The sequence below is a fragment of the Polistes dominula genome, unplaced genomic scaffold (genome assembly GCF_049000335.1).
Source record: "Polistes dominula isolate Pdom_NZ unplaced genomic scaffold, Pdom_raw_medaka contig_373, whole genome shotgun sequence".
NCBI lineage: Eukaryota > Metazoa > Arthropoda > Insecta > Hymenoptera > Vespidae > Polistes > Polistes dominula.
Window position 1 is genome coordinate 5,401 of NW_028300899.1, and position 9,464 is coordinate 14,864.

The following is a 9,464-nucleotide window of genomic DNA, read 5'->3' on the forward strand; positions in this document are numbered from 1 at the left end:
TCTAAATAAACCCTTACACAAACTCTGACTAAACCCTTACACAAACTCTAAATAAACCCTTACACAAACTCTGACTAAACCCTTACACAAACTCTAAATAAACCCTTACACAAACTCTGACTAAACCCTTACACAAACTCTAAATAAACCCTTACACAAACTCTAAATAAAAAAAAAAAAAAAAAAAAAAAAAAAACCAAACACACAAACTTTGAATCTACCCAAAAAAAAAAAAAAAAAAAAAAAAACACAAACTGAATCTACCCAAATATAACAACCACACAAACTTTGAATCTACCCAAAAAAAACAAACACACAAATTTTGAAAAAACCCAAAAAAGCATATACACAAACTCTGAAAAAACCCAAAAAAACATATACACAAACTCTGAAAAAACCCAAAAAAACATATACACAAACTCTGAAAAAACCCAAAAAAACATATACACAAACTTTTAAAATACCCAAAAAAACATATACACAAACTCTCATTAAACAACAAAAAAACATATACACAAACTCTGAAAAAACCCAAAAAAACATATACACAAACTTTTAAAATACCCTAAAAAACATATACAAAAACTTTTAAAATACCCTAAAAAACATATACACAAATTCTTAAAATACCCAAAAAAACATATACACAAACTTTTAAAATACCCAAAAAAACATATACACAAACTTTTAAAATACCCAAAAAACATATACACAAACTCTGAAAAAACCCAAAAAAACATATACACAAACTTTTAAAATACCAAAAAAAACATATACACAAACTCTTAAAATACCCAAAAAAACATATACACAAACTTTTAAAATACCCAAAAAAACATATACACAAACTCTGAAAAAACCCAAAAAACATATACACAAACTTTTAAAATACCAAAAAAAACATATACACAAACTTTTAAAATACCCAAAAAAACATATACACAAACTTTTAAAATACCCAAAAAAACAAATACACAAACTCTGAAAAAACCCAAAAAAACATATACACAAACTTTTAAAATACCAAAAAAAACATATACACAAACTTTTAAAATACCCAAAAAACATATACACAAACTTTTAAAATACCCAAAAAACATATACACAAACTCTGAAAAAACCCAAAAAAACATATACACAAACTCTTAAAAACCCACAAAAAAACATATACACAAATTCTAACTACACCCAAAAAAAAACATAAACACACAAACTCCTAATAAACCCAATAAAAAAAAAAATATAAATAAATAAATTGATACACACATACTGACTTAACCCTCGAGCGCGTGAATATTAAAACGCACACACACATAATGAACGAACCCTCGCGCGTGACCTTGACCCACATAATGAATGAAACTCGCGCGCGACCTTGCCCTAGATGTCCTTGACCTTCGATGACCTTGACCTGTAAAATCGGCTACAGGCACGGCCTCACGATTGATTGCCACCCCATTAACTAGAGACCAGGCCCCCTCTAATACTAGAAGACCCCCAATTTTCTTATTCTAATTCTTTACTACTACTATTATTTCATGCTTCTACTATTTCATACTTCTACTACTACTACTACTATTTCATGCTTCTACTACTACTACTACTACTACTATTTCAAGCTACTACTACATGCAACTACTACTACTACTACTCCTCCTCCTCATCATCCCATTTTCCAAAGGCTGTCATTCTCAGGAGCAAGCTGAATACAACGCTCAGGCCTAAGCGTGTATTGCAAACTGCTCCTGAGCGCAGCCACAGGAGTACTCTGCTTCTGCAGAGTCGGGGTCGCACCCCGATGCGTTGAAATCCATGCGCTTTGCACCTCCCTTTATACTAAATCGGCTATCCCAACGCTACCGAGTTCAAGACGCCATCTCGTAATTATATATGCAAATGAACTGTACAGCTGACATACATCAAGTTGTAATGGCTTCTCCCTCTTGTCAATCTCGCATGACATCCATTACTTTACTTTAAAATAACATTGCCTTTTTTTATTTTTTTTTATTCTATCTTATTATATACACAAGTGCAAATATTCTTGTTGATGTTGTTGTTTAAAATCTTTTATAAACTAATGTGCAGTGGTCGTCTATTTATTCTAATATAGTCAAATCTATTATGTGCAATGATTTATTTCTTCTTGAAAGTAACATAACCACGAGACGTGCCAATTTTATCTTTCTAACGTGATATAGCCTCTTAAAAAAATTAATAATTTTCATTATACGTTATTACACATATATGTCTACAAGTAAAGTGGTATTTTTCTTATGCTAACATATCCATACTTAGTGAAATGATTTGTGCTATTTTAATTACATATAACCTCTCTCTCAAGTGCAATGGTTTTCTATTTAACTTTTTACATAACCTTTAGTGCAATGCTTATTAAATTAACACGTTCCGTTCATTATATGTACAACTCACGTGGTTATTACATAATTATTTAATATGCTAAAAGGTTTGTGTTTATAATAAATTCAATTCTCTATTAAAATGTTCATGCATTAAAAAAAATTCCTTATACTACAAAAAACACATAAATTTGTTTCATAATTAAATTTTACAATAATTAATAATTACATATAATAATTGATTTCATTAAAGGAAAATTTCAATGGCTTGGATGATAGGATAGGTGACAAAAAAGAAATAAAATTTGACACGAAACGTGGTAAACCAAAGTAACCTCAAGTGTGCAATGGTATACTTTGTAAGTCGACAAGTAACCTTTAAAGTGCAATGGTATACTTTTCCTGTCGACCTGTCCACCTGTACAGTGCAATAATATTCTTTTTACATTTACATAATAATAGTAAGTACAATGATATTCTTCTTAAGTTAACATAATACTAATAATAATAAGTACAATGGTTTTCTTTTGTAGATCACAAACACAAATCCAATGGTTTTCTTCTTAAGCAGATATCTAACATCAAGTTAAATGGATTTCTTCTTAAGGAAATATCAAACGTCAAGTCCAATGGTTTTTTTTTCTTCACAAGATACCAAACATCAAGTCCAATGGGTTTCTTCTTAAGGTGATTTGGTGATCACTGCAAAAAAAGAGAAGAGAATAAGAAAAGAATTATTATAAATAAAAACAATATTATTCACTTAATTATGATTGCATCACTGTAAGAAATTTTGTTAATTAAATACTTAACTAAATACTACACTTTACTACACAATACTTTACACAAAAGCACAATGTGACAGCAGGTAGCCATCTTGAATTTGTCCTAGAGATGTGTTTTCTTTCGTCGTCTAGATGGCGATACATATTCTCTCTACCAGTCGGTAACTAAAGTAAAAATTTATGTTAACTTTGAATAAATTAATTATATTATATTAATTCACGTTTAATACGACAAAAATAAATGTATTTTAAACAATATTATAATACTTACTTCTTTAAACAACATCCTATTTTCATTATAAAATACATGATGGTATTTCTACGAAAAAAAACACAAATGAATTCATACAAATATATACATTTTTATGCTCTTAGTCTATTCCCAATAAAATAAGTCTACATTAATAAATTTAGTACATATAGTAAGAACTGCAAACATTAGAATGTTATTAACCATTTCTTTTCTTAATTTGTGATAACTAGGAAACATTTTCTCTATCTAATATTCTTTTCATAAAATATTACTACTCTATATATGGTTTGCTTCTACTGCAAGTATAAACAGTGACATAACCACAACTGCAATGATTTTCTATTTCAGTTTACATAACTTCAAATTCAATGCTATTCTAAACTTTCTATTTCAAAAATATTTCATTAATATGCTAAAATGTATATATGTTAATAATAAATTCAATTGTCTACTAAAATATTTTTATTAAAATGTTCATGCATTATAAATAAAAAAAAATACCTTATACGACCAAAAAAAACATATAAGTTTCTTAACTTGTAACATTTATAATAATTAATACTTACATGTAATGGTTGATTTTATTAAAGGAAAATTAAATGGCTTGGATGATAGGATAGGTGATAAAAAAGAAATAAAATTTGACACAAAACGTGGTAATCCAAAGTAACCTAAAGTGTGCAATGGTATACTTTGTAAGTCGACAAGTAACCTTTAAAGTGCAATGGTATACTTTTCCTGTCGACCTGTCCACCTGTAGAGAGTGCAATAATATTCTTTTTACATTTACATAATAATAGTAAGTACAATGATATTCCTTTTAACTTAACATAATAATAATAATAATAATAATAATAATAAGTACAATGGTTTTCTTTTTTTAGATCACAAACACAAATCCAATGGTTTTCTTCTTAAGCATTGATATCTTACATCAAGTCCAATGGTTTTTTTTTCTTCACAAGATATCACACATCAAGTCCAATGGTTTTTTTTCTTCACAAGACATCACACATCAAGTCCAATGGTTTTTTTTTCTTCACAAGATATCACACATCAAGTCCAATGGTTTTCTTCTTAAGCTGAATTGCCGAGCACTAATCACTAAAAAAAAACAATAGAATATGAACTGAATTATTATTGTAAATAAAAACAATATTATTCACTTAATTAAAGCATCACTATTGAATTTTTGTTAATCAAATACTTAACTTTACTGCACGTGGCAGTATACAATGGCAGGTGGCCATCTTGATTGTGTCCAAGCGCGATGTATTTTCTTTCGTCTAGATGAAGAAACATATTGTACTTGTCGGTAAGTGAATTAAATATTTCCATCATTTGATGATAACAGCATAATCTTACCAGTCGATACAATGAAGTAATAGCTAGTACCGCTGCTAGATGGCGATACATATTCTCTTTACCAGTCGGTAATAAAAGACTAATTTCCTAATATACATTTTTATTAATTGATTAAAAAGTTAATAAAATTCCAATCATTTATACTATATGATAACAAAATAAATGTATTTGAATAGTTTTATAATATTTACCTCTTTACATATTTTTGTCTACATTAGTTTTTAACAATATCAGCTGCATATTCTTTTTCCATAATAATAATGAAATGAAATTCCCTGCAAAAGAAGATATTTATTAATAAATACATCATTTTTTCTTATCAGCCAATGGAAAAAAACTAATATCTTCTATTACCGTGTGTACATGAAACTTGATAACAAATTTTGACATGTATTGAATGTCGGAAATATAATAATGTATTTGCCACGTGTGTTATCCATATATCTTGTGATGATAACTAAGATATACATTTCTTCTCGTATTCTTTTGATAAAATATTACACAATATACATATATTATTTTCTCTCAGTGCAAGTATGATAAGAACACAGAGTGCATTTAACTGGAATTGCGTGCAGAATTGAAGTGATGGTTAAAATATCCCTCATGACTGTATGGGATATTTGGTTATGGATGGAGTCATAGGATTGCGTGGAAAGTTGAAGTGATGGTTTAAAAAACCCTCATGATCGTGTGGAGTCTCTCTCTCCTTTTGAATGGTGTCATTGGTGTGCGTGGAAAGTTGGTGTGATGGAATTGCATGTAAAGTTGTTTTGCTAAGAAAAGGGACAGAAATGTTTAGATAATGCATAAAGTTAAGAGACAAACTAATCCACACATATATTTTAATAATTAGTAAAATTTCGTATAACAAAATACATATAGATGTACCTTAGTAGTAACTAATATTTGTTAAAATAAATTGATATAATGAGAACATCCTGAATTCATCTATATATACTCGGATTTAATAAAGAAAATTATTTTCCTTTGGTTATGACGTAATACTATTGTACCACACACACCAATACATCCCATTTGTAACTATTTTCATCCAGAATTGGCAATCACTAATCACTAAAAAGAGAAGAGAATATGAAAAGAATTATTCTAAATACAAAATATTATTCTTTTGATTATGATTGCATCACTATTGCATTTCTTTAATTAAATATTTAATAGTGCACGTGGTAGTACACGACACGGCAGCCATCTTGATTTTTTCCTCAGCAATGTGTTGCCCGCGAAAATTCAAATAATAAGAAATGTTTTTTTATCATTAATCCGTAACCACAAAATTAATTATAATAATAATAATAATACTTTTATTATCTGAAACAATATTTATTTTGCAAGTGTGTTTATGTAATCTTTTAAAAATAATTCATAAATATGTCACTTTTTTTGTTTTTCAGTTAATAAAAGTCGATTACTGTAACATGAATTACTACTACTACATATAATTGTACATGCATCGAAATATTTTGTAATATAATAATTAATTTTCCATGAAATTATACTCTTATGGTCACGCAAGAGAATTGAAATATGTATGTGTATATATAGAGTATATATTAATGATGATGCTGCTGATGATGATGATGATGATCTAACATAAAAGACACAGTCGAGGCAAATTCCTTTCTGATTTTACATTTTCTTTGATCCAATTAATCACCCCGTTCATTTATATAAAATTATATGTCGATACAGTCGACGATGATAAGTCGCAGCACAACAGTTTATACAAGAAATCCTTTTTTGTGTATGTGCATGTGTATTATTGTGGGATGCAAAATAGACATATAAGTGTTTAATATAATAATGTTAGTTGTACTATTGTTGAATTCTTCTTATCAATCTTGATAATAATGAGTAGGCATTTCTAGTCAAATTATTTACCTATCCTGTTAAATGAATCAGTTTATCAATCAGTTTGATATAGGTTTGTTTTTTACAAATGCAAGATTGCAATGCTTACCTTTTGACAAATTCTTCTCTTGATTATTCTTTGTTAGTGCACCTACATTCTATTTACATAATGTTATAGAATAAAACTCTTATTCGGATGGCATAATCAATGCAAATCTTTTAATCGTTAGTCGTAAGAAAATGAAATATATATCCATTGATTGAATGGTGTAATGAATTCTTCTTCTCGTGAGTATAATGTTCTTGAATTGGAATTAAAAATATAGATCTGCATGCTGATCTAAAAATATTTTAAAAAGTAGTTTATATAAATACCAAAATAAGTTTCAAAAGGGAGAAAATGTTTAGATAATGCATAAAGTTAAAAGACAAAATAATCCATATATTTTAATAATTAGAAGAATTTTGTATAAAAAAAATATATACTTTACTTACTAGTATTTGTTAAAATAATTTGATTAAGAGATCATCTTGAATTCATCTATATTCTCGGATTTAATAAAGAAAATTATTTTTCTTAGGTTATGACGTAACACTGTCCCACAGCAATACATCCAATTTAATTATTTTCATCCAGAATTGGCGATCACTAAAGAAAGAATTTGAAACAAATTATTATAAATAAAAAATATTATTCACTTGATTATTGCATCACTCTAAGAATTTTTTTAATTAAATACTTTACATTACACATAGCCTGTATTTATAGTATTTAAAGTACTTTGACAGGTAGCCATCTTGATTTTATCCTAGTGATGTTTTATCTTATGTCTAGATGGCAAAACATATTCTACTAATCGGTAAGACATAGTAACATTTACTTCCGCTAGATGGCAGCCTAAATTTACTAGTCGGTACAGTGAAGTAATATCTAGTACCGATAGGTGGCGATACACATTTTACCAGTCGGTAATAAAATATAGTTAACGCACACACTATATGTTTTTATTAATTGATTAAAAATAAATGTAACTCCCCAATCAACTTTTATATGATAAAAGCAAGTGTATTTTAATAGTATTATATTTACTTCTTCTTCAAACAAAATTATATTTACCTTTAAACATATTATTGTCTAGATTATTTGTAGTCAGAGCAGCTGTATTCTTTTCGCGTAATAATTCACATTGAATCTCTACAAAAAAGGTATTTATTAACAAATACATCACTTTTTCTTTTCAATCAATGAAAAAATAATATCTTCTATTACCGTGTACAAAACTTGATAAAAGATTTTGACATGAATAGAATTTCCTAATATAATGTATTTGCCATTTGTTTTCTTAATTTGTTATAACTAGAATACATTTCTTCTAGTATTCTTTTGACAGAATACTACTGCATATGGTTTTCTTCCAGTGCAAGTATAAAAAGAATAGTGCATTCAAAAATCTTTCATAGTTGCAGTATTGTTGGATTCTTCTTATCAATCTTCATAATAATGAGTAGACACTTCTAGTCAAATTATTTCCCTCCCCTGTGGAATGAATCAGTTTATCAATCAGTTTGATATAGGTTTGTTTTTTACAAATACAAGATTGCAATGCTTACCTTTTGACACATTCTTGTCTTGATTATTCTTTGTTACTGCAGCTGCATTCTATTTACCATATATTATAGAATAAAACTCTTATTCGGATGGCATAATCAATACAAATCTTCTAATCGTTAGCCGTAAGAAAATGAAATATATATCCATTGATCCAATGGTGTAATGGACTCCTCTTCTTTTGATTATAACGTTCTTGGATTGGAATTTAAAATATAGATCTGCATGCTGATCTGATCTAAAAATATTTTTAAAAGTTGTTTATATATGTACCAAAATAAGTTTGAACAGGGAGAAAATGTTTAGATAAGGCATAAAGTTAAAAGACAAAATAATCCATATATTTTAATAATTAGAAGAATTTCGTATAACAAAATATATACTTTACTTACTAGTATTTGTTATAATAATTTGATAAAAAGAACGTTTGGAATTCATCTGCATTCTCGGATTTAATTAAGAAAATTATTTTTCTTAGGTTACGACATAACACTGCCCAACAGCAATTCATCCAGATTACTATTTATATCCAGAGTTGACGATCACTGAAGAAAGAATATGAAAAGAATTATTATAAATTAAAAATATTCCTCACTTGATTATTGCATCACTAAGAATTTCTTTAATGTAATATTTTACACTGCACATGGCCTGTATTTACGGTATTCAAAGTACATTGACAGGTAGCCATCTTGATTTTCTCCTAACGATGTGTTATCTTTCGTCTAGATGGCGCCACATATTCTACCTGCCGGTAACTGAAGTAAAAATTTCTATCGTTAGATAAAAGCATATTTTTACTAGTCGGTACAATGAAGTAATAGCTAGTACCGCTAGATGGCGAAGCATATTTTAATAGTCGGTAATAAAATACAGATTACCCACACACACACAAAATATGTTGATTAATTGATTTAAAATAATTGCAACCTAAATCAATTTTTATATAATAAAAGTAAGTTTATTTTAAAAGTATTAAAAAATTTACTTCTTCTTTTAACTAAATTATTATATTTGCCTCTTAACATATTATTGTCTACATTATTTTTAATCAGAGCAGCTGCATTCTATTCGCATAATAATTCACACGGAATTCCTTGCAAAGAAGATAATAATTTATATAAATACGTAAATTTTTCTTGTCAATCAATGAAAAAACTATATCTTTTATTACTGTGTACAAAACTTAATAAAAGATTTTGACATAAATAGAATTTCCT

The 9,464-nt window shown here is 27.9% G+C and overlaps 2 long non-coding RNA genes across 11 annotated transcripts; one reads left to right on the forward strand and one right to left on the reverse strand.

Moving 5' to 3' along the window:
• Positions 1-1,527: 1,527 nt before the first annotated feature.
• Positions 1,528-3,127, forward strand: LOC149033437 (uncharacterized). 2 transcript variants are annotated; one of them, XR_016178601.1, is made up of 3 exons: positions 1,896-2,467; positions 2,614-2,821; positions 2,894-3,127. It is a non-coding gene; the product is annotated as an uncharacterized LOC149033437 (long non-coding RNA). The 2 variants fall into 2 exon arrangements; XR_016178599.1 differs by having other exon boundaries at positions 1,528-2,467; positions 2,614-3,127.
• On the reverse strand, positions 2,774-8,943 carry LOC107064227 (uncharacterized). 9 transcript variants are annotated; one of them, XR_016178597.1, is made up of 14 exons: positions 8,637-8,943; positions 8,247-8,482; positions 7,906-8,172; positions 7,753-7,830; positions 7,131-7,284; positions 6,745-6,975; positions 5,118-6,670; positions 4,955-5,038; positions 4,764-4,850; positions 4,611-4,684; positions 3,965-4,502; positions 3,417-3,464; positions 3,206-3,310; positions 2,774-3,062 (listed from the first exon to the last, which is right to left on the reverse strand). It is a non-coding gene; the product is annotated as an uncharacterized LOC107064227 (long non-coding RNA). The 9 variants fall into 9 exon arrangements; XR_016178596.1 differs by having other exon boundaries at positions 3,206-3,464; XR_016178595.1 differs by having other exon boundaries at positions 3,174-3,464.
• Between the last annotated feature and the right edge of the window lie 521 nt (positions 8,944-9,464).